We start from the raw sequence: 23,975 nt of genomic DNA, 5'->3' as shown, positions 1-23,975 counted from the left end.
CCAGGAGGCGGATGGACTGACAGACCAAAACCTCAGTTCTGTTCACGATATGTTTGCATCTCAGGGCCATCTCAGTATTGTATTTAGAAAAATAATAATACTAATATAATCCCTATTTTTTTATTTTCTTTGCTAGTGTTCGTATACTGTCATTATATCTCAGCGCATTTGTTGGTTGAAGCTACAACGTCCAAAAGAAAATGTTCAAAGCAGCATACAGCTAAAAACACACTCAAAACTACACACTTAAAAACTATTAAAACAGTCAGCAAACCTAATTTTCAAAAGCACACTTTCAAATTTAAAAAAAAACCATGAAGGTATTTTCCAAGGCCTTATTCAAGACTATAAAGGTGCATCAAAAAATGCCACTTCACCCTAATAATTTATGTTAACAATTTCTATACTGAATCATAGCTATAACGCTCTTGAAAGAGTTGTACGTGGGTGACCACTACAAAAATAGAAACTAATAATGACGTTTTTGCTACTTTTATCAATGTTAGTGTTGTTTAACTTAAAATGACACATTGAATAAAAGCAGCAACAGTAATTTTAATGAAAAGAAGGTTTTACTTGGTATTTTTATGGACTGCTTTTACGTTAAAGTATTAATAGTGGTTTATAAAGAAATACAGAACAGGAGACATCATAAGATAAAACCAATTAATAAAAATATCATTGTAAAAATCTAAGGGGTTAAAATGAGAAAAAAAACTGTACAGAACTGTAAAATGGATAGCACTGTCTCCACAGCATCCCTCAGCTAATCCTTATCTATACTGACTGGGAAGGTGGCCATGTTATTCAAAGGAGTTAAGGTGAAATTTGTTTCAGAACATGCATCAGTAATATTATGCTGGAAGTGATCCTATATGATACGTCAGCCTGTTCACATACACAGCCCTTTTTCACTTAGGTATGGTTCAAAGCTGCCATATGGTCCCTAGACATATTTATGTGTTTGTGCAGTGTTCTCAGATTTTTGATACATGAGACATAGTTTTTTTCAGGATTGAAATTAGAAGCTTCTGCCTCTGGCCAAAAAGACATGTACATGTTTTGTTTTGTTTTTAAACTCCTCCAAATGGCAGGTATTATTGCTGGACAGTTTAGTACAAGAGACCCCAAAATATTTGAGCCTTGGACATATTTGGAGGTCTGACACGTAGTGGGTGACACAAATAACTGCCGCAGAAGGCATAGTCACACACACAGCGGAAATCCAAGTGCAGGGAAGAAGAGGGGTAACGTGAAACAAAAGCCCTGGGAAAGGGGTAAGAGAGAATAAAACAAACTCTGTGGTGGCAGCTGCCAATGAAACAATGTTATTTTAATCTGTATAGATGATAAGGTCTTCTGTGGCCACCTGACGCCACCCAGTTTCTAGAAATACTTGGTAAGCATGTACCACCACATTAGGGAACTCTGTCTTAGTTAATATTGCCGTCCAACACGTCCCTCCTCTTGCATTTATTTAGTTTAGTTGTAGCCCATCTTTTTCCCTAAATTGCAAGGTGGATTACATAAACAACATAATCAAATAGTATGATAGTATGAGATACCGAATACACAGTGCAAATAGAACTAGGATTACAAAATTAAGGATCAACGCAAGAAGATATTAATTATGGTATGTCAAACAATGCAGAGAGTGGAATTACAGAATTAACAATGCAATAAGAGCTGCATAATGCATATAATAAGTAGATAATAGCCCTGTTTCATTTATCAAAGTGTCTTTCTGAGCCAACTACAGCCTTATTCCCTTTGCAAAAATGCCTTCCTGAATAATTCTGTTCTACTTTGTGGGATCAAAAATTATATAATGTTCACTATGAGTGAACTGTAATTATAAATTGTATTCAGTATCAATAATTATAAGCATATAAATAATTTCAACAAAAAACAAACATATGTTGTCAATGTCATAAATCAGTTGCACCCTTTTCGTTGATTCATGAGTTCACAAATGCTGACATCAACCTAGCATTTGTGATCTATAGTCTGTAGATAGTGGTAAAAGCTACAGCCTCAGTGGATCTCTCAGCAAGGAATTTATCCAGAACATCTTAGCCAGGGGTGTTGAACTCATTTGTTATGACGGCCAGATCTGACATAAATGAGACCTTGAGGGGCCGGGCCATGTCCGTTTGGGCCAAGCCATGCTGGGCTGGGCCATGTGTGTACCTATTTAAGATTAGGTAGCAAAGATATAAATTTTATAAAGAACACAAACACAAATACATATTTTTTAAAAATTTAAAACATGCTTAAAACGTTAGCACTCATTGGTCTTAAAGGTGCTTTCTTTGTATTTCTCCCATGGAATCCAGGGAACTGGGCAAAGGAAACTCTGGCTCTTTCCTTCCTTCCCCAGGGACCCGGAGAGGGGAGCCTCAGTCAGTAGAAGGAAGAGAGGTTTGGTTCAGTAGCTCTGCTATGTAATTCAGAGAGCCTGGCAAAGTGTGCTGTTCCTCCTCCCTTCCTTCCTGGGGGAGGAGCCTCAGCCAATGGAGAAAATAGAGGCTTCACTCTGTAGCTCCCGTGTGATTGAGCAAGCCTTGCAAAGCAAGTTGAGATGAAGAAGGAAGCAAGAGAGAGGGAGAAGGAAGCGGACAACAACCAGTTGCTCGGGGGCCTGATAGGAGCCCTCCGGGGGCCTGATTCAGCCCCTGAACTGCATGTTTGACACCCCAGATCTTAGCTGTTAAATAAATATGGTATTCTTCAAGGTCTGGTTTCTGTGTTTAGTAGTTGATTTAAAAGTCTTAACAGGTCCCTAAGATTTTGGACATCAATATCTTCTTCAGAAGAATTCTTTGTTGAGTCCTCTGCATGTCAATTTCACTTTAACTAGATGAAAGGTTTTAAATGTAAAGTGTTACTCCACACAGAGATCAAGTGTTTTTTGTTGTTGTTGAATGTATATGCTTATAATTATTGATATTGAATACAGTTTATAATTGCAGTCCATTCATAGTGTGCATTATATAATTTTTGGCTATACTACACTGTGAGTCCTTTGTAATTTACAATCTTTGTGGGATGGCAGAAGCATGGCAGTCTTCCTTACTTCTTTCAGGCATGCCATTCCACAAGGTGGGGGCACAGCAGAGAATGCACATGTATGGGCAAGTATTGTTCTTACTCATTTGTAGGGTGGCACATTGAAAAGGCTGTGTTTAGATGAGTGAAGGTCTCAATGAAATCCTAGGTGCCATGGTGACTAGGCAGCTGCAGTTTGTTGAGCCCTGGCTTACAGGTCTTTTCTGATACATAAATCTCAGAGTAAAAGCAACAATCCTAAATCAGTATGTGAACCTGTTGTCTCACTAAGTGGTTTAACAGCTGTTTTTAAAAAGGATTCAATTACTTTGGCCTCCCTTAAAAAATGAACCTGTACCAACGTGGTTGTAACTTTCCCAACACTGGGGGCCAAAAACTATGCAGAACTATATCTATTTTTATTGGCATGATATACCAGTGACCTTGTACCGATCTTGAACCTCTTTGGTGTAGTGGTTAAGTCCATGGGCTTTTATCTGGGAGAACCAGGTGTGATCCCCCCCATGCAACTGCTAGAAAGACTTTGGGTCAGGCATAACTCTCTCAGAGCTGTTCCTCTCAAGAACAGTTCTTGGAGAGAGTTCACAGCCCCCCCTACCTCACAGGGTGTCTGTTGTTGGGAGTGGAAGGGAAAGGAGATTGTAAGCTGCTCTGAGACTCCTTTGGGTAGTGAAGGTCAGGGTATAAATCTAGTCCCCTCCTACTCCCTCCCCTCCTCACCTCCTGCTCCTCCTTCACCTAAACATAGGGACATTTTGGCATTAAAGTCCAAGATACCTTCCCATTTTCCAGTCTGTATTCACTGCTTTTAATGATTTTCTCATACTGTGACTGTAGGAATGAAGACTCTCGACACGTGTTGAGGGGAGAATGCGTCTGCCTTGCCCCTTTGAGCAAGGGTTTATTTATTTATGCATCTGTTGCGCCAAGAATAAAAATAGCTTACAGCATCGAACAGACAAAAGCCCTGACAGGAAGTCATATGTCCATGAAGTCATGTCTTCAAAGCCCCCAAGATTTGACACAGTCAGAAATTTATCAAGAATACATGTGTCAGCAAAAGGAAGCAAGAATACGAGTGTAAGATGCCTGAGCCCTTTAGCCTTTCAGACACAACGTGGGTGGCTCAGGCCGATATGCCAAATGCGTGATCCACCCATATTTTTGTCTTCAGGCTTTGTGGGGTCTGGGGGCTCAAGCGCGTGAGCCCCACATGTGACAAAGTGATATTATTTCTAAACTGTTAAAATTGATAAATTTGTGCAAAATAATTTTGAGTCAGGGTGAGTGTAATGTTCTTTGCGACCCACCTTCTGATTGGGATGTAAGGACTGAGAGATTTCCATTCCTACTTGTATCTGATGAAGAGAGCTTTGGCTCTTGGAAGTTAATACCCCAAAAATCTTGTTGATTTCTGAGGTGCTACTGGACTCGAATCTTATGCTTCTACTCTAGACCAGCATGGCTGCCCTCTGAAACTTGACTCAAAGTGAGTTTCATCTTTTAGAATAGTTCTTTGACCATAGAAAGCTGAATGTAGAAGTATAGGTGATGAGAAAGGGAAATTTTTGGAACCTACTGTGTTAAAAGTTTTCACAGTGTCATGTGGAATGAGATTGCTGTCGTGCAAGTATTAAAGGGCTTAAGATAATTTGAGACACCATGTCAGGGTAGTAGTCCCCTGGAGTCAGTGGAGACCAGCATGAGGTGTGATGTATTTCCAATCAACTTGTATGGTGAACTCCAGCAAGTTTTCCCAGTTCTACACACAGTTTGGCAGGTTGCCTTCTATCATGTGTTCAGTGTGAATCTATAGATTGTCATCAATTGATCATAACTGTGCAGCTGTGCGTCAAACTCAAGAAGAGTGAATTTTCCTTTAAGTGAGCTATAAAATGATGGTTAGTTTTTGTCTCTAAAGAAAATGAAATTCTGAATATCTTGCCACTTTTCCTGAATTTTCAGCTCAGATACAGACATAGTGCAAGGTAGTGCATTCATAAGCTGTTTGGCTGTTTGTCCTGGCTGACAGTGCAATCTCAAGCAGAATTACACCCTTCTAAGTCCATTGAAGCAAGTGGGGTTAGGAGGATGTAATTGTGCTTAGGATGGTTCTGTGAGACCTTTCTACTTGTCCATTCCTAAAGCTCTTTGATTACTTCTTTCAAGGGAACATAAATATGGCTTAGAGAGGTCAGCGGTGATAAGAACACCCTTACATGATTTCATGACTTATCGGGCCAGCTAAATGAAAGCATAGCTTTACAGCTGTTTAAAGAAGAGTCAAATATCTGAATCTCCCAAAGCATCTTTATATCCTGAGGCAAGCTGCTGTGTTGTGTTTTCGTATCATAAGCAAGTTCTCATAAGGGTTAGTAACATAAATAACCATGTTTTTGTCAATTTGCTTTATTCACTTTCTGCAGAGGTAAAGAGTAGTCCCCCTGATTACACCATTCTTTCTAAGGGTTACAGTTTGCTGTTCAGAAGAAAGGACTAAAAACCAGGGGAGCTAGCTATGTACAGAGCACAGGAAGCTATGGGAACATAATGCCATTTGCCAAAACAGTAACTGGAGGTGTTATGTATAGGGTCCTAAAGTGTATTAGGCGTTTTGGAGAAAGGTATACCCATGCCATGTGGTCAAAGGCCTTCTCTATATCCAGGGTCAATTCATGGATGGATTCTTGGAATCACTGATCACATGGATAAAATAAAATGAAGTATTTTGCTGTTACTGTCCATTGTATTGTTTTTAATAAACATTAAAATCAATCCAGATGCATATGTTGATGTGCAGCCTTGTTCAAGCAGTTAGAAAACCAGTAAAAACCTGATAAGTTAGGGAGATGGGTCAGTGCCAAGGGTAGGTCTCTATATGGTTTAGAGTACACAATTCAGGCATCCTTCCAAGAGGAGTGAATATTTTGTTTAAATATTATTTAAAAATGTGTGTTCCGGGATCAAACTCTTCTACCATCCATCATATAATTCAATGCACCTACCAGTAACTAGGCATTTACTGTTTAGTAAGTAAGTACAGTGCATTGTTTGATTGCAAGTGACTCGTGAAATTTCACCTGATGGGGGTTTCAGAGCAAGCGATGAGCAGAGATGGTTTGCCCTTGCCTTCCTCTTCATTGCCTCAGTCTTCCTTGGTGGTCTTCCATCCAAGTAGCAACCCTGCTTAGCTTCTGAGCTCTGACAAGATTGGACTAGTGGGCTATTAAAAAAAAAAGTAGTATGCAGTTTTGTTGCTTACAAGATACTGTTAAATACTGATCTCTCTTTAAATGTTACTTTTCCATCCACTATTTCCTTATTGCCTATTTTCTGATCTGGCTAGGAATTCTTGGAGAAACTATTTGAAATTTTCTAGAAAAGTTCTGCCAAGGTGACAAGTGTGATAAAATTCCCATGAAATTCTACATATGCTTCCTCCTGTTTTAGTAGCTGTCTCCAGCTGAGCTTCTTAACATAAACCAATTTATGCAGTTGCTGTGTTGTGTGTGTTTAGCCAAATGCTCTCTCAGACGGTGTTTTTATAGAGAAGAGCTTTGTAAATTGTATTAATTTCCCCCCAAATTAAACTCATTTCTAATTGGTTAAACTTTATTGGAACTCACTTAAGGTCCAGTGTACTTATGCTCATCTTTGAGGTAAAGATATTACATTTTGAAAGGCTTTCCTGTTTGAATGTCTGTGGTGTGTGGTGCAGCATTCTTGATCAGCACTTTTAAAAGCTTCCCAAATTAAAGTGAGTTGTTTTGTTTTTTAAAGGCAAATAGCACCGTACCCGTAACCATACCATCATGGGCAAAAAGCCAGTGCTGAAAGAAAGAGAATATTTATTAGATAATAATAGGTCAAACGATTTTTAAATGTATTCCAATCCTTACAGGTTTTGTGTTAGTTCAGTCACAGGATCCAATAATATTATTTTACCTTCCTCATCCAGGTAAGAGTTTTGAAAGATAGTAGCCTCTGACCAGTCACCAACCAGTGAGGTGGCTTTGTACTGGCCACTGGAAATTTGATGGGTGGTTCAAATTTTTTAAAATGTTGCTTTGTCAACAGCTGCAGCACAAGAATCTTCACTGTGTCTGAAGTACAAGGATCTTCACTGTGACTGGAGGTTAGCTGTGGCAGTCATGTTCCTTTATTTTATTTACAAAATTTGTATCCTGTTTTTCTGCTTTATAAGGGTGTTAAGGCAGCTAGCTATTTAAAACGTACATGATAAAATACATTATAAAACCATTAAAATAAACTTTCCTCCCATACATATCTCCTTAAAACAATTTTTAAAGGATTTAAAAATGGATATATGTATATATGTGTATGTGTATGTGTGTATATATATATATATAACAGTTAAAATAAATTTAAAACAAAACGTTGGTAGGAAGGAGGGTCATTGAGAGAATGCCAACAAAACAAAAATATTTTCAGCTGCTGGTGTAAGATGGCAACAGAAGGGGATAGACAAATCTCCCCTGGGAAAGAATTCCTGAGCTTTGGTACCATAATCGAGAAGACCCCCTCTTCCAAGTTGCCACCTGTCTAATCTTAGAAGGTGGGGACCCCCTGAAGCAGGGTCTCTGAAGATGGTTGTAACAGTTGACCAGGTTTGTAAATGATTGGGGGTCCTTCAGATATTTTAGTCCCAATATATAGAGCTTTGAAGTTCAAGACCAGCACCTTGAATTCTGCTGAGAAACAAATTGGAAGCTAGTGTACTTTTCAAGGGCAGCCCCATGTAGAGTGCATTGCAGTAATCTAATCTGGAGGTAACCAGGGCAATTCCAAAGGTGCCTGCAGGATCCAGAAAGCTGGGGACCCCTGGTTTAAATAATGTTAGCAAGCAAAGGCTACACAGTGCAAACCTGGGCTATGTCCAAACACTGGAGGTTGTTCATGCTTCATGTCTTATCTTTGGCCATCTAATGTAACTGATTTGCAGCACAACAGCCCTGACAACTATACGTAAACACAGACTCTTAGATATGTGGGGTGGAAAAGAAAGCATTGGTAAGGTGTCTGCTGTATATCATTGTCCCCAATCACTCACTTTTTCTTCCTGTACCCAAGCTTGAAAGGAATATACGGTAACTAATCTATGGGGTAGGACAGATATGGTGACAACCAGACAGAGAAGACTGCCAGGAATGGTAGACCACTTTTGTTTTACTGTTTCTGTCTTCACTGAAAAAAACCATACAGAAACTCTAGCAGAGCTTTTCTTCTTAAAAGAGTGATAAAATAGTTGCACAGTTCATCAGGGGTCTTCATTACAGCTGTTAGACTCCTCTTTCAGAAAATCCCCAAGTGTGATCTTTGCATGTAACTTGTCCATTACATAGTTCACATGCAGTAGGGGTAGAGTTGGTTGTTTATCTATCTATCTATCTATCTATCTATCTATCTATCTATCTATCTATCTATCTATCTATCTATCTATCTATCTATCTATCTATCTATCTATCTATCTATCTATCTATCTATCTATCTATCTATGACTTGTATCCGCCCTTCCCACAAGTGGCTCAGGGTGGCTTCCAGCAATTGATCAACATAAAAATTAAACAATATTTAAATATATAAACCATTAAACATTTAAAACAGTTAAAACCTTAAAAACCAGTAAACGTTCCAAATACATATAAAACATATAAAACAGAAGTCTGGCAAGCTACATTGAGTTCTCATCTTAGCTAGGTGTAGGCTAGCCGGAAGAGGGTCGTCTTACAGGCCCTGCGGAACTGGACAAGGTCCCGCAGGGCCCTCACCTCCTCCGGCATGTAGGGGCCATAACGGAGAAAGCCCTTTCTCTGGTAGATTTCAAGCGGGCTTCTTTTGGCCCAGGGATAGTGAGGAGATTTTGTGTTCCCGACCTCAGTACTCTCTGGGGAACATGTGGGGAGAGACGGTCCTTCAGGTAGGCAGGTCCCAGGCCATAAGAGCATTCTCATGTATGCAGGCTTGATGCTGGGAATGAGTTTGATAGGGGGACACTTTCATAGGAATCATGTGTATGTGGTGCACAGTGTTAAGAGGGGATGGTGCTTCTTCAAAGAATTCTGTGTTAAACTGGTCATCAGCATAATCATGTAACGTGAATGGCCTGGGGCAGTTTTCCCTTATGGTTCCATAGCTCACAACTAAAAACCTATACAATATGATAAACCCAGTGAACCCTCCAAAAAATGCCTGTTGTGTATGCTCCTTAAGAGCCTTAGTTGAACAAAATGCCTCCAAAAACCTTCTATAGATGGTTTTCCCTATTGAGAAGCAATGTGTATTTCCCCAGCCTTTCAGCCAGGAATATATTTTTTACCACTTACTAGATTTTATAGGATGCAACTGCTAGGACCTTTAAAAAAAATTGCATCTTCTACTTGGAAAGTGCATCTGTATCCGGAACATTAGTAAATAATGGCTCACACACTTTTCTTGTTGAAAATCTATAATGTTTGAAAAGTAGGGGTTACTTTGTGCCTGCTTGTTGGGTTTCTTATGAAGAACCTAAGCCTGCCATTGTAAGGAACTGGATGAAAAGAAGAGTGGCTGTTTAAGATTAAGGGCTGTGTTTCAAAGTGTGCAGTACCTTTTGCTGTGTGACAGAGAATCTGAAAGATAGAAAATATGTAACCTTTATGCCTACCTTATTTTTTTAAAATTATTTTTAATTTACAATAAAAATGAAACTGCATAGTTGCTTTGTGTTTTTGTTGACCCTGCACTGTAGGAGAAAAATTGTTTGGCAGTAAAACCAGCAGAGGGAGTACTAGACACTTAAAACTACAGGTTTGCTTTGTCCCTCATTGTTTATGGTATTCTTTTAAAATCTTTTATTTGAACGAAATAATGTTACAGAAGTTTATCTGAAACCAGCTTGGGCAATACTTCTCAGATTGAGGGAACAGGACAAAGGTATTAGTGGGGGGGGGGGATAGTAGTTGTGTGCATCTTCAGTTGTACGGGTTGATTGCATGAGTCTGCCATAAACTGAATTGAATCCTTTATTTATTTTCTTGATTTATACCCAGCCTTCCTTCCCAGTGGGAACCCACAGCAGCTTACATTCTTACGTCTCCACTTTATCTTCAAAAAAACCAACCTGTGAGTTGGGTTAGGCTGAGTGTATGACTAGCCCAAGGTAATCCAGCAAACTTCCATGGCAGAGTGGGGATTCAAATCTAAGTCTCTTGATCCCAATCCAAGATTTGGATCACTATGACATGCTGGCTCTCAGTCTACCAAGGGCAGTGTTATCTACTCAGACTAGCAGTGGGATTGCCAGGTCCTTGAACATTTTCTGGGAGTGGGGAGACAGGACTTCCCTTGATTTCCTCAGGGCTAATTGTTATTCCGTTGTGTTGGTGCTAAACGCACACAGGATAGAACTAATTTGTTTTCAAAGAGTTGGGTCCTGGGGCCCTCCCAGGTGATTTAAATCATCCAAGAGGGAGTAGCGCGATGTCCACCTTCCCAGCCTAGGGCACTAGAAAGTCTGGCACTGGCCTTGTTTGCTGTTCAACTTCTGTCTTGTTTTAGAAACTGATTCCAGCTGTTTCCCATGACCATCTTCAGTGCTAGAACTTGTATGGTAAAAAGGTCAGCCTTTATGTACTTGATGCTTTGAAGAGCTGAGCCCAGCCTGAGTCAGATTCTCATTTTATTCATCTCCCCTCCCCCACTTCAATGGGGATCCAAAGTGACTTATGGGATTCTGGCCCAAGGTCATCCAGCAAGTTCCCATGGCAGAATGGGGATTGATGGTTTGTGATAGCAGGTTGAAAGCAATCAGCACTATGGTGACACCATGCATGTGGCTAGTTAAATTAGTGTGAGTTGGGGATGCAGCTGGAAGTTGGAACAGGCTTCCTTTTTTCCCTGACGGCATGAAGCTGTTTCCACAGCATTGAGTCTAATGGCATTGCATCTACTTACCTGAGTGAAGGACTCATTGTCTGCTGGTAAAACATGTCCATCACTTGTCTGTCAGTCTTAAAATGTTAGGGTGTATTATTTCTGTGAAATATGTTTTACATATTTTTTTGACAAATACTATCCCGACCTATTCCTGAGACAGATAAAAATCTTCTTCTTAAAAGAACAAAGTGCCCAGAAGGAGGCAGCATTGCTTCAGTAAGTGTTGGATTGATGTCTCCAGTTTCCTCCAGCAAAAGGTATTAGTTGGTGGGCTGTATGTTCTCCATTACCTCTCAGTACTGAAGTAAAAGTTCCCTCAATTTTAAGAGATAAAGAAATATATATTTCATGTATATGCAGTATGCTAGCATTCTGCACACTGAAGAAGCAAAGCTTTTCAGAAAAACGCTCTGCAGCTGTACATATTACAAAATGTTTTGTTGTTCAGGTAATAATGCAGATTCAGACATTTCTGCCATCAGAACAATGTCCTCTCTCATCCATTCTCTAGCTGAATATCCAGGTGATTAAGAGAGCAATTCTGAGCAGCTCCGCTAGAATCCTACTGTTTGATGGAATTTGCTTTCAGGAGAGTGTTCTTAGGATTGCACTATTAAGGTGAGATTTGCTTAAAGGGAGGTATAGGGAGTACAGAATGAACCCATGACTGTTAAATCCAGTTCTTGTACTCATCATGATTGGCTGAGGTGCTTAAATAGCTGGGCACATTCTACAAAATGGAGTAATGTGTCTACCTTGTAAGGTGTCATCCTAAGAACATTTTCCTGGGGGTAACACCCATTGAATAGAGTAAAGTAGGATTCTGAGTAGACCTGTTTAGGATCGCTCATCTAGATGATGAATTTACTTTACCCTTGTACGTTGAATCAGCAAAACTACCATCATTTTGTTCTTTTTTTTGTTAAAAAGAGGAAGAGATACTAAAGAAGACTGCTTTGTGATTTAAAATTAAAAGTGGCTCCCATATTGCAGTGTGGGTTTAAAGGTGGTCTTGGGTTTGAAAAAGGTAAAATGAATGCCATAAGCCACTAACCCTTGGCAATAATGAAATACATATGCTTGGATTCCCCTAGTGGTGATGTCTTCTTCTGTCAGGAGAAGTTTGTTTTACCTTACACCAGAGAAAGCCTTCACCCTTTAAAATTTAAAACAGTTTTATGCCACGTTTCCACCCCCTTTAGGGCCCCCAAAGTGGCAAAAAATCAAAAACATTTAAACAATCTTTTCAAATACATGGTATAAACCAGCAATTAAACAGACCACATATAGTTAAACTACATACACAAAAAGTGTGATTAGTGAGAGAATGCCAGATGAAACAGAAGTTTTCACTTGTTGCAGAAGACAGTGATAGAGACAGACAGATGGATCTCGCTGGGCTGGGAAGTCCATAATACTGGTGCCAAGAACAACCTTTATCAGGTTGCCACCACATTGTCTCAGACAGCAGGGGTACTTAACCAAGGGGCCATGATGATGACCACAGTGGAATTCCCTTAGAGGAATAGAAACCCCAGAGCAAGAATGCAACCCAAGAGCAAGAAACAGAAAGAGCAGTAAAATATCAGCAAGTAAAAGATACAATAAGTAGTAGAATTCTCACACCAGATCTGTTAGATTGAAACACTGGTTTTTCATATTGCTCCTGCTCTTTCCTCCCCCATTTTTAAAAGTGATTTGATGATAGTCTGATGCTGTTCTCCATTTTTGTTTAAGGAAACTTAGATTAAAAACATTCCCGTAGTAATGGTGAAGAGTACTAATATTGTTGCTTTGTTGAGTACTATATGTGTATCTAGATTGATTAATTATTGTATGGCAGTGTGTGTGGTATAGTCACGAGATTCTGAGATTGTCTGGCAGCTAAAAGTTCTAGCTCTTTTAGCATTATGGACCATTAGGTGGTGAGCTAGACTTGTTTTTAAGGCAAGAGATGTTTCGGTGGTGGTTTGCCATTGCCTGCCTCAGTGTTATGCCCCTGATATTCCTTGGAGATTGCCCATCTAAATACTAGCCAGAGCTGACCCTGCTTAGCTTCTGAGATCTGATGAGATCGGGCTAGCCTGGGCTATCCAGGTCAGGGCTTGTAGATAGGAATGTGTGTGTATAAATACCACCTATTCATTACAGCTATTAAAATTCAAACATCAGAAGAAAACTGCATCACAATCATTCACATAGAGTTTTGGAAATAATTCTTGGAATGTGGGCTGCTACCAGTTGTTTTGTTAATCTGCTAATTCTGATGCTGAATGAATTTCAATAAACTGCTCTTGTCAAAACAAGCTGACAGTTTTGTTGGATTCTGTTTAATGGAAATAATATTCTTGGAGTTTTAGTATTTTTGATTATTGTTACGTTTGGGCTTTTTATTTTAAGTTGCCTGATTTTTCAGTCATGTTCTATGAAGCACTTGTCTTTATTTTGTGAAATGGACATGCTGAGCTAATAGGTAGGAAGCTAGTTTGAAGCAATAGTTCGGCTTCTTGAAAGTCCTTCACTTGGCAGCTTTTATTCCTCTGGCATTTCTTGGTTAAAAATCAAATAAGCATTAACTGTTTCACCTGTAGGGTGGAAAAATGGCTAAATAGCCTTAGCTTGTGATGGAATTATTTCTTGACTCTCACTGAAGGCATTCTGAAAAATTGGGGTTGCGTATGAAAGCACCTTTAAAACAACCTGCAGATTAACTTCTGTTTAATAAACATTATCCAAATACTGATGAAATTTATTTTGAAACATAATTTCAGTTCCTGCTAGGTTAAATCAAATTAATACAGGATGTCTTTTCGGGGAAAAATGATTGGGAAAACTATATTCATACCACAAGTCAAATTTTGGGTTTTAAAAAGTCTCCAAAACAAAAAATGTTTCTGTGGCAGAAGTAAGAATATACATAAGAACATAAGAGGAGCCATGTTGGATCAGGCCAATAGCCCATCCAGTCCAACACTGTCACACAGTGACAAAACAAACCCCCCCCCCCCCAGGTGTTATCAGGACATCCATCAGTGGGGCCAGGTCATTGTGTCTCATAACGCACAAATGCCCAGAGCTTGAAAATGTCCTTTTACATGGGGTGGGATGTTTCTTTTGATTGGATTATGCCAGTACTCTTAAAGAATGTGTTGCAATTACATAATAGTAAAGTAAAACATCTAAAATAACTTCTAATGCTATTCATATCTTGGATAATTTTTCTGTCCCAAGAATTTTTTCTTTTTGTGGGAAAGTTAGTGTTATCAGGAGGAGAGATATCTTCCCAGAATAAATAAGTATACTTCCATGTATCAATATTTTAGGTTAAACAAATGGGAATTTTTGTTCTCCGTTATGTTATGTGGACTGAGGTAAAAAGTACCCCAGATAGCAAAATTAGTAAATTGGCAGAGTTCTTATATACCCCAGATGCTTTTTTGATTACAGAAGGAAAAACTGTAAGTGATAAGCAGCTGTACCTTTTGGATATCATTTACTGATGTATAGGTTTCAATGTCCTAAAATGACAATGCTATAGAGCCACATGTCTATGAATTCTGCCCCCCCCCCCTAAAGTGCAGCTTGGTGGGGATAACAACTAGATTCTGAATGTCAAAGCTCTCTCAGCTCATAATGTTTTGCTTATAAAGTTCTCCTTATGATCTTTAATAGTTCATTATAGATAAACCACAGTGTCCCGCATTGGTCTTGTCAGCCACCAGCGAGCCTGCAGCAGACGTGGACTATTGCACCCTTCTTGAATCTTCGTTCGCGAAGCCAAGCCGAGATAGATAAACCATTTTGTTTGTCTTGTGTTTCCAGAAAGGTGGAGGGATTAGCTTTCAGCAGGGTGTGTGTGTGTGGGGGGGGGAGCCATTCCTGCATATTCTGGTTCTAGCTTTCAGAACTGACTAGTGGGAATCTGGTATGCATTTGTACCATGTGGTTGAAAGTGGGGAAGGCAAGGAAGTAAGCGATGACATCATCTTCCTGTATCCTGCTTAGCAGCTTTGAAGAGCATAAAAGGCCAGGAAAAGGGTGGTTAATTCTAGGTCTGGGGAAGTCTCTCTCCCCTTGTAACAGATTACAGTTCTGTTGCACTTTGGGGGGAAACTCTAGGACTCTGCTGGAGTGATAACAGTTCTTGGTAGACTCTCCATGCAACTTGCAGCTGATGCCAGATTCCATTTGCAGACAGGGTTTTGGTTTTTTGGTTTGATTTTTTTTTTTGCCACAGAGTCTGCACACAGTAACAAGGTGAATTTCTTTGTTATATTGGCCCCAGGGATGCCTTGAAGTGTGATAGGATATGCTGGATGTAAATCTTACCTTGCTGAGGCCTGTTAGCAGTGACAGCATTTCAGATGGTTTCTGGAACTCATGCATAATCTGTAGCACAATGCAGCTGGTATTAATGAATTGTGTTTACTATCTGGAGGTTTTAAATAAATTATTTCAAAACTCAAGAGTAGCTTTAAGTGCTTGCCAGATAGCACTTTTTGTAATCCAGATGTCATTGATGGGAATTGAGGAAAATGTTAGAAATAATTTCTGAATCTTATTTTCTTACAGGTTTTTTAAAAAATAAATAAAATGAGCACTACTGAAACACTTTCAGTAAAATGGGAAGTGGCAAAGTATTTTTTAAAGTGAGGAAGTGAAAGAAAATTGACATTCAGCATGTTTGGTTTTAATCTAATATTAATAATTGTATCTTTCAGAAAGTCAGGGAAGTCATTGGCTGTCTAATAAAGTATGAACACTCCTTGTAAGCTGACACCTATTGCCAAACAGACTAATTTTTGGAGCCAGGCTAAAGCTTTCATTTATGCCTGCACCATACAAAAGTGGCAACACAGTCTGTAGCAGAAAACAACAACCACTGTACAAAACCCACCATAAAATATATATACAAAATAATTCTTAAAGTCTATATTAATTTCAAATAATACCAAATACACAGTATGTCAAAAAGTTTCACAAAAGGAAAGGATCCACAGTATATCAATGTCCACAGAATCTCCAGTCCTTCTCCCTTCTTGTTTAATCCTGTGTGGTATTCAAATTCCTTATAAATCCTGACTCCAAAGGTGATGTTCCCTTACGTGCCTGTCAACTTGGATCACTTTTCACATACAATGCTTCCTCGAAGAGCCAATCTGCTCAATTTTTCCTTTTGACAACAACTAAGACCACTTAATCAAATTCCAATAGGCACTAGCTCAATGACTTTAAGACTTTAAAAATTATTTTGTATATATTTTTATGGTGGGTTTTGTACACAGTGGTTGTTGTTTTCTTCTTTTCGTTTATGCCTGGGCATTTATAAATGGTTGCTATGATGTGTTTGCCAGAGTTGGTTATGCTGTTGGTTGGATTCATTAATAACTTTTTGCCAGCAAAAAAAAAAGGGGGGGGGGACTTGATTTTCCCCAGTTTCCTCATCTGACTGCAGACCTCAGTTTGACTATGTCACCAAAGAGTGGGATTTTGGGGGGCTTAGTGGCTTGCAGCTGGGGTGTGTGTGTGTCATTCTGCTGATAGTAATGCCATCCATTGGTTTAAAAAAATCACCACTGGATTCAGCTCTATATCTGTCTGCCCTTCTTTATCTTTCCATTTAGGTATTTTATAGCTTCTTGAATCTGTTTATTGCTGTAGCAAATGGTTTTTAATATAATTTTTCTTCCTAGCTACTGTTTGAGATTTGATTTAAACGCTGCTGTTGGTTGCACTGGTTTCTATTCTATTGTATTGGTTGAGAGCACAGGAGGGATGGCATAAATATGCACTCAGTACATATCTTAAACTGGCTGTCTCACTTTGCTGCTGCCTTTAGAGAATCCCCAATGTATTAGTCATAATCCTAAATTGTTACATGTTTCTTCTGTGTTTTGCTGTGATTGGAGCTTATTTAAGTTGACCAAAGGACTGGAATTGTTTTTGTTTGCTGCCTAGTCTTAAGTGTAATTTTTTGGAAGTCTCATAGGCTTCAGCCAGGCTTATTACATATTTTCAGGATGTCGGTATGCTGTTTTCCTTGCTATGGCCTTTGCAAGGTATACATCATTGGATTGCAGCTTTATTTATTTATTTTCTTTCTTGGGTGGGACATAAAGCCACAAATAATGCCATTATATTAATTTACCTTCCACCCATATTTAGAATGCTGTGTTCTGGCCAACCTTTCTGAAAAGGATAGAATAGAGACAGTGAAGCTATGGATAACAACATTTTTAATGAAGAAATGTTTGCATTTGTTATCTATAAAAAAGATTGAGAAATGTGAATGGAGGGTTAGAAAATCAAGAATGGTATATCGAAGCCTTGGGTTTATGCTTATAATATCTTTCCTTGTTCCTCTGCTTGTTTGTTTAAAATAGGGGTCCCCAACCTTTTCAAGTTTGTGGGTGCTGTTGAAATTCTGACATGAGATAGTTTAACCACAAAATGGCTGTTGCAGATGGTGGAACCAACCATAAAATGGTTGCCTTAGGAGTTGGAGCCAGACTCAAAAGTCAGGAAGTGGGGTTATGCATAGCACTAAGTAACTTGAACATTTCAGACAGAAACCCTATTGAACATGAACCTCCAATGCCCCTGCTGGACAAAGGCCCCTCCCGGCCCTGCTCACTTTCTGAAAACACTTGGCAATGCCAGGAAAGTTGTTGATGGATGCCATGGTGCTCATGGGCACCATTTTGGGGATCCCAATTAAAGGCATTTTTGGCCACCATGCTCCTTGAAAGGATTTGGTTGGGCTTTAAAGTATTTTAAAAATACATCTTGGAATAAGCTAGGTGGCAACCAAAATCTGCCTATACCACAAATTAACAGATTCAGTCAAACAGAGACCAATCAATATTGTATAAACATCTACTGTATATATTATATATAATCTATGGCGGTGGTGGTGGAAAGTGCCATCAAGTTCTACCTGACTTAGGGCAACCCTGCAGGGTTTTCAAAGCAAGAACATTCTGAAGACATTTGCCATTGCCTGCCCCTGGGTGCAACCCTGGATTTTGTTGGTCTCCCATCCAAATACTAACTAGGGCTGACTCTACCTACCTTATGAGATCTAGCTTGGGCAGGTCGATGTACTGTGGGCAATAGTTATTGCTGAAGTGGAACATAATGACAGTGTACCTCTGAATATTAGAGGGAGGACCTTGTTCTGTGGTTAGGTTTCTGGAATCGTCTTTCTGGCTGTTGAAAACAGTCTTTCAGACTGTATGACTCTTGTTCTGGTCCATCAGGGTTTTTAAAAATGTTCTTAGCCTTTCCCTGAGAGGATCTTGTGTCTCCTGCAGAGGTGTCCCTTGACATTATTTGGGTCACACTTTCAAGGTTTTGTAGCTACTACTCTTTTTGGTCAATCTAAGCTTTTCTCTATCATGCATGAACTATAAACCTTTATTTGTCTTAGACAGAGAAACATGTTAGCAGCATGAGGCAGGCAATAGCAAACCACTTCTGAATGTCTCTTACCTTGAAAACCATAAGTCGGCTGTGCCGTGATAGCACTTTCCTCCACCACCACTCCTTACTACTGAGTGGCATTTTGGGATTCCGAGCTTCTTAACTACTGACATTTTATTAATGGAGTTTGGCAGTATATTTCCCAAATTAGTTTTTAAAATATGATTTTTCTGCAAAACTGATGCTTCTTCTGCATAAGGTGAACCCTAAATTGTAGCTATGGCTCACCCCCGTGTATAGATTTGTCTATCTGTACAGTGGCTGAACTTTGGCTTTTAAATACAGGGGGTTATTAAGGTATTTTTAAAAAAAATGCTGCAAGGTTTTAAAGGATACAGATTTTATCCTTTAAATCCTTTGTGACTTCTGCATTTTTGTAGGAAATAAGGTTTTATCATTTTTAGTTATAATTAAAATATACAACCATTTTATAATCTATGAATAATAATTATCAAGTCAGAAGTGGGTTAAAACGAATGATTTGATTGTCTAGACTGACCCAACAATGAAATGGTTTGTTCTTTCTCCAAAAATGGGGGAAGCAGTTGCAAATGCTCTGGTGGCAACCCCCCCTCCTCTTTTTAGCCATGATGCAGGTGGGGCACCCTGTTGTATATTCTCCCATATCCTTATGCAATCCTGGCCACCAGAATTGTCGCTGAATCAAATGGACAGTCTTTACAAACGCAGAATGCCCTCCCCGTTTGGAGTCGTGCGTCCTCTGGATCACTCGTTTACGTAACGAGGGTGGCACGTAGAGTTTCTCCCCTCGACGCCAAAACCTATTCTCTGCTTTTGTTAACTGTAAATTCTCCTCTGGGGGACTGTTGAGGAAAGCTTGTTTCAGTTCAGTTAGGAGCCCGTCAGGGGGCTCCTTTTCCTTCCAGCTCTGCGCATGCGTGGTTACCAATGCGCTTAGTTGGGAGGGCGTGAACAATGAGTCGATAACCTCCTCCCTCTTGCTATCGTGTTGAGGGAGGCAGGACAATGTGTCCCCCAAAAAGTTCAGTTTCCCGGGGATGTGCCCCAGCTTAAAATTGAACTGTCGAAATACCCCTGCCCACCTTACTTGCTTATTGTTGAGGTTGCGGGTGGGACTGTTTTCTGATTCATTAATATTTTCAGGAATTTTATCAAATATAAGATAGTCCCAGACTTTTATATACCATTGATTGACAGGTTTTATCATTTTTAAACTGCCTTTGTGTTAAACTGTTGTGAGCCATGTTGAGGAGTTACCTGGAGAGACAGTTAATGGTCTAACTGGATTGTATTGGAGTGCAGCGGTTAGAGAGTTGGACTGGAATCTAGAAGTCCCAGGTTTGAATCCTTGCTCTTCCACGGTAGATTTCCGGGTGACCCTGGGCCAGTGACACACTCTCAGCCTAACCTGCTTCACAGGGTAGTTGTAAAGATAAAATGGAGAAGAGGAGGAGGTTATAAGCTTCCTTGGGGTCTCTTTGGGACCCCACTGGGGAGAAAGGCAAGTGGGTATAAATGTAGTAAATAAATCATAAATAAAATACATCCACTGTTACATTAGTGCTGCCTACATTAGTCTGCCTGTTATTTATCAGCAGTTTGTGTAATGCTTTTGCATTTGTGCAGTAATTGTTCATATTAATCGCTGCTAAGTTAAGTTAAGAAGTTAACATTTGTTTCTAAAATGATGCATTTTCTTCTTTAGAACTAGGGATAGTTTTGTTTAGGTACTGGTCTGCTTTTTTAAAAGAAAAAAAAACCCTCTGAAAAATTCCATCTGTTCAGCTGTCACAGAGAAGAATGTTTTAGCTCTGAAGAGCATTATCATATCTTAAATTGACAGCTTAATCTATCTTTTCATCCCTCCCTCTACCACCTTGTTGGTACAATTTTGATTAACGGGGGTGGGGGGGGGGGAGAAATCTTTTAACTGTCTAAAATGACATATTTTTTTTCCTCCTTTTCTGCATCATCTTGGTGGCCCAGCAGAGTATGCATAGCTGACCAATATTCTGCTGATGGTTTGCATGTTTTCTTCTTTTGTCTAAAAATGCTTATTAACCTGCCGGTAAGACTGTTAGCTCAGAGGCAGATGATCTCCCTTCTGTGAATGCCTTGATTCTGTCTGCTCAGTTTGGTGTTCTGTTCGACAAGGGCAGAATACTCAGGAGGTGGTGGGTTTTAAGCAGAGGCTAGATGGCCTTTCTGACAGCAATGCTGATTCTGTGACTCACTATGAATTTAGACAGATCATGAGAAGGAGGGCAGGAAGGGATGAGCCAGTGCTTGGCTCTTGTGGCCATTGCTTTTATTGGGTAATCCCGATCGGCCAGGGATCCTGGAGGTCTTTTGCCTTCCTCTGGGCATACAGCAAGTCACTGGGGGAGTGGGGTGGAGTGGGAGTTGTAAATTTCTTGCATTGTGCAGGGGGATGGACTAAATGCCCCTTTAATCCCTTCTACATTTCTATGTTCAAAATTTATCTTCATTGTGTTGCCAGATAACCAGACATTGTTTCCATTCTGATTTTTGTAACCAAACTAGTACCTTCTTGTTGATTTTTTTTCAGGTGGGTAGCTATGTTGGCTTGAAGCAGCAGAACAAAGTTTTGAGTCCAGTGGCACTTTTAGGACCACCAACAAAGTTTTACTTAAGGTATAAGCTTTCATGTTCAAGCATACATCCTGGGTATCTGAAGTGTGCTTGCACATGAAAGCACCTTGAGTAAAACTTTTGTTCTTAAAAGTGCCACTGGATTCAAACTTTGTTCTGCTTGATTTTTTTTTTGTTTATCTTCACCAATATACTCCCTCAGCATGTCCATGTCATTGCATGTTTCAGTAAGAACACAGCAGTGGCAGGGGTCAGGTCTGTAGGAAAATGAAACAAGTTATGTATAGTCCAGTTTTGCATTGGAAGAGGAGGGAACAGGTATAAGGCTTGAAGGGCAAAAATTATGTATTAAAATGTTTATATGTGGGCTTTCTGGAAATGAGGTGGTTCACCAAGTAAAAAATCAATACTACAAAATCATAAAAACAGCACTATAGAAGTATCATTAAAACAAGCCAGGGCATAACATCAGCTTTAAAAAAAACATTCAGCAGCCTAGAACAATATTTTTGGTTCTGGCTCCAACCTGGTGAAACTCTCCCCCAAGCAAGATCAGGGCCCTGTGGCATCTATTACAGTGCCACAGGGCCTTTAAAATGGAGTTGTTCAGCCAGATCTTTGGTTGAGGTGGCGGGTGTCCGATTACATCGGTCTCCCCTTCTTCACCCCACTTCTTCCTGTTTTGCACTTTGTCAGTTTATGCCATCTGTGGTGGCTCACTTCCACTTGCCCAATACTCTGGTCCAGGGGTGGCTAAACTTGCTTGATGTAAGAGCCATATAGAATAATGTTTGAGAGCCGCAAGACATGAACGCCAGATGTTTGAGAGCCACAAGGCAGGAAGGCAGGCAAGTAGATGGGAGGGGGGAGGGAGAGAGGGAAAGGTGGAAAGGTGGAAAGAAAGCAACTTTAACTTTAAATGCATTCTCCAGGCCGCCAACAAATGCCCTCTCCAAGCTGACCGATGGGGTAGTGAGGTCTTTGAAAGCCACTCAATATGTGGCTCCTGAGCTAGTTTGGCCACCCCTGTTCTGGTCCATCTTGGGCACACATATAGGGCACATCTGGGAGCTTTTGTTAACATCGTTTGCCATCTTGTGAGTTATGTTATTGGGTTTCTATAGGTTTTAACTGGAATTCTGTTGTAATTGTTGTAATTGTTTTAACTGTTTTGTTTGTTGTAACCTGCCCTGAGCCTGCATGTGGGGGAGGGTGGGATAGAAATTAATCAATTAATATTCATACAACAATCTTCAGGCTAGAGGCAGACCATTAAACTTGCTAATTTATTTTTAACCTTCTGGGTAAAAGGAAATATTTTGGCATGGCAAAGAAGTGACTAAGGTAGTCTTCAGACAAGTCTCAAGGGGGAAGGCATTCAAAGGTGAGTTACCACCACTGAGAAAGCCATGCCTCTGGCTGCAGTCCATCTCCGCTCTGCAGGTAGGGGCACAGTAATTGGTGACTGGACTGTATGGGAGGAGGTCTCCTAAGTGCCAAGCCCTGTAGGGCCATAAAGGTAAAATCAAGCATTATAAATTGTGTCCAGAACCAGAATCTGAGGTATTAAACGCATACCATGTGATAAGGGGTGAAACTTTTAATCTAAAATAGTTGCAGCAAAACTTCTGAGTGGATGGTTTGGAACTATTGAAGGGCACTCTTGCGAAACTAATGTGCAGTACATTTCTGATGGTGAAAATTGTTTTACATAGCAGACACAGGCTTTGGAACATGCCCATGTAATTCTGATGCTCACAGCTAGTGTATGCTGGAAAACGCACTCGGGAAAAATTGGTCATAAAATCAATTTGCAAACTAGCCTCTGGAATTTTTATGGTAGAAAATGAAATGGACGTGAAGCTATAGAAATGTTGGGAAAAATAGAATTATGTATTGTTGAGCTCTGGACTCATTCAATAGAAATACGTAATGCATTGTTATGACTGAAAGCTATAAGGAAATCTTGAAAATGACAATATAATGAAATGTGCCATACTGTTTGAAATCTGAGGCACGATTAAGAGATGTTCGTTGAGGGTATTAAATAGATTCAATTTACGTATTCATAAATGATAAGGTTTTTTAAATAATGTAGGGAGAAATCCAGCAAATAGGTAGAGTAGCTACTAAACAACAGTTAAGGAAATGTAGAACAGAATTCAGTAGATTCCTTAGCAGAATATTGGAGGAGAGGAATGTTAATAACATCATTCAAAGATGTTTGAGGGCTCTTAAGAGAGCAAAAAGGAAGAAAAGCATTCCAGTGAAAGAAGGCAGCAATTACTTGGAAAATATCTGTATAGTAAAAGGTCAGGGCCAAATTAACCACAAAGCTAATGATGTTGAGTAAGGCTTTTCCCTCTGCCTGCTATGTGCTTGATAAAATAATGTCCTTTGGTTCCCAAACACTGCAGATGGGTCATGTGTATACTCAGTGGGTGCCATGCAGTCTTGCACAGGTGGTGTTGGAGTGACATCTTTATTCTCTCATCTTAGAGCAACAAATTACGTGAAACCTGATTCATATTTTTGTACAAATATGCATTGTTTCCCGAGGGTTTCTAATGTTCCGATTTCTCTTTCTTTAGTTTACAGCATGTGCTATTTAAGTAATTTGCAGGTGGTGATGGCATCTTAACTGTTCACCAGTCTTCTCTTCAACAGCAAGTAACATACTTTGGCAGTGTTCTTGCTTTGACTCATTTTTGTCCATGTTCCTCAGAGTGCCACGGATTCCAGATTAAGATGGCTATCATATAGAGGTGCATTGTAGTGGGAAGTCCAGAGCACCTACTTGTATGTAGTCTTTGCAAAAATTGAGCAACAGAAAGCAGTCTGGACTTTACATTGGCGTTTCCTCTATTCAAACCAACAGCTAAAAGTTTCTGTAT

The 23,975-nt window shown here is 39.7% G+C and overlaps 1 protein-coding gene across 2 annotated transcripts in view; it reads left to right on the top strand.

Moving 5' to 3' along the window:
* Positions 1-23,975, top strand: part of NDUFAF2 (NADH:ubiquinone oxidoreductase complex assembly factor 2) — a 79,210-nt gene that overhangs the window by 438 nt on the left and 54,797 nt on the right. The window lies entirely within an intron of this gene.

This window comes from Heteronotia binoei, chromosome 4 (assembly GCF_032191835.1).
Source record: "Heteronotia binoei isolate CCM8104 ecotype False Entrance Well chromosome 4, APGP_CSIRO_Hbin_v1, whole genome shotgun sequence".
NCBI lineage: Eukaryota > Metazoa > Chordata > Lepidosauria > Squamata > Gekkonidae > Heteronotia > Heteronotia binoei.
Note: the sequence above shows the minus strand (reverse complement) of the source record. Positions and strands in the feature narration are given on the sequence as shown.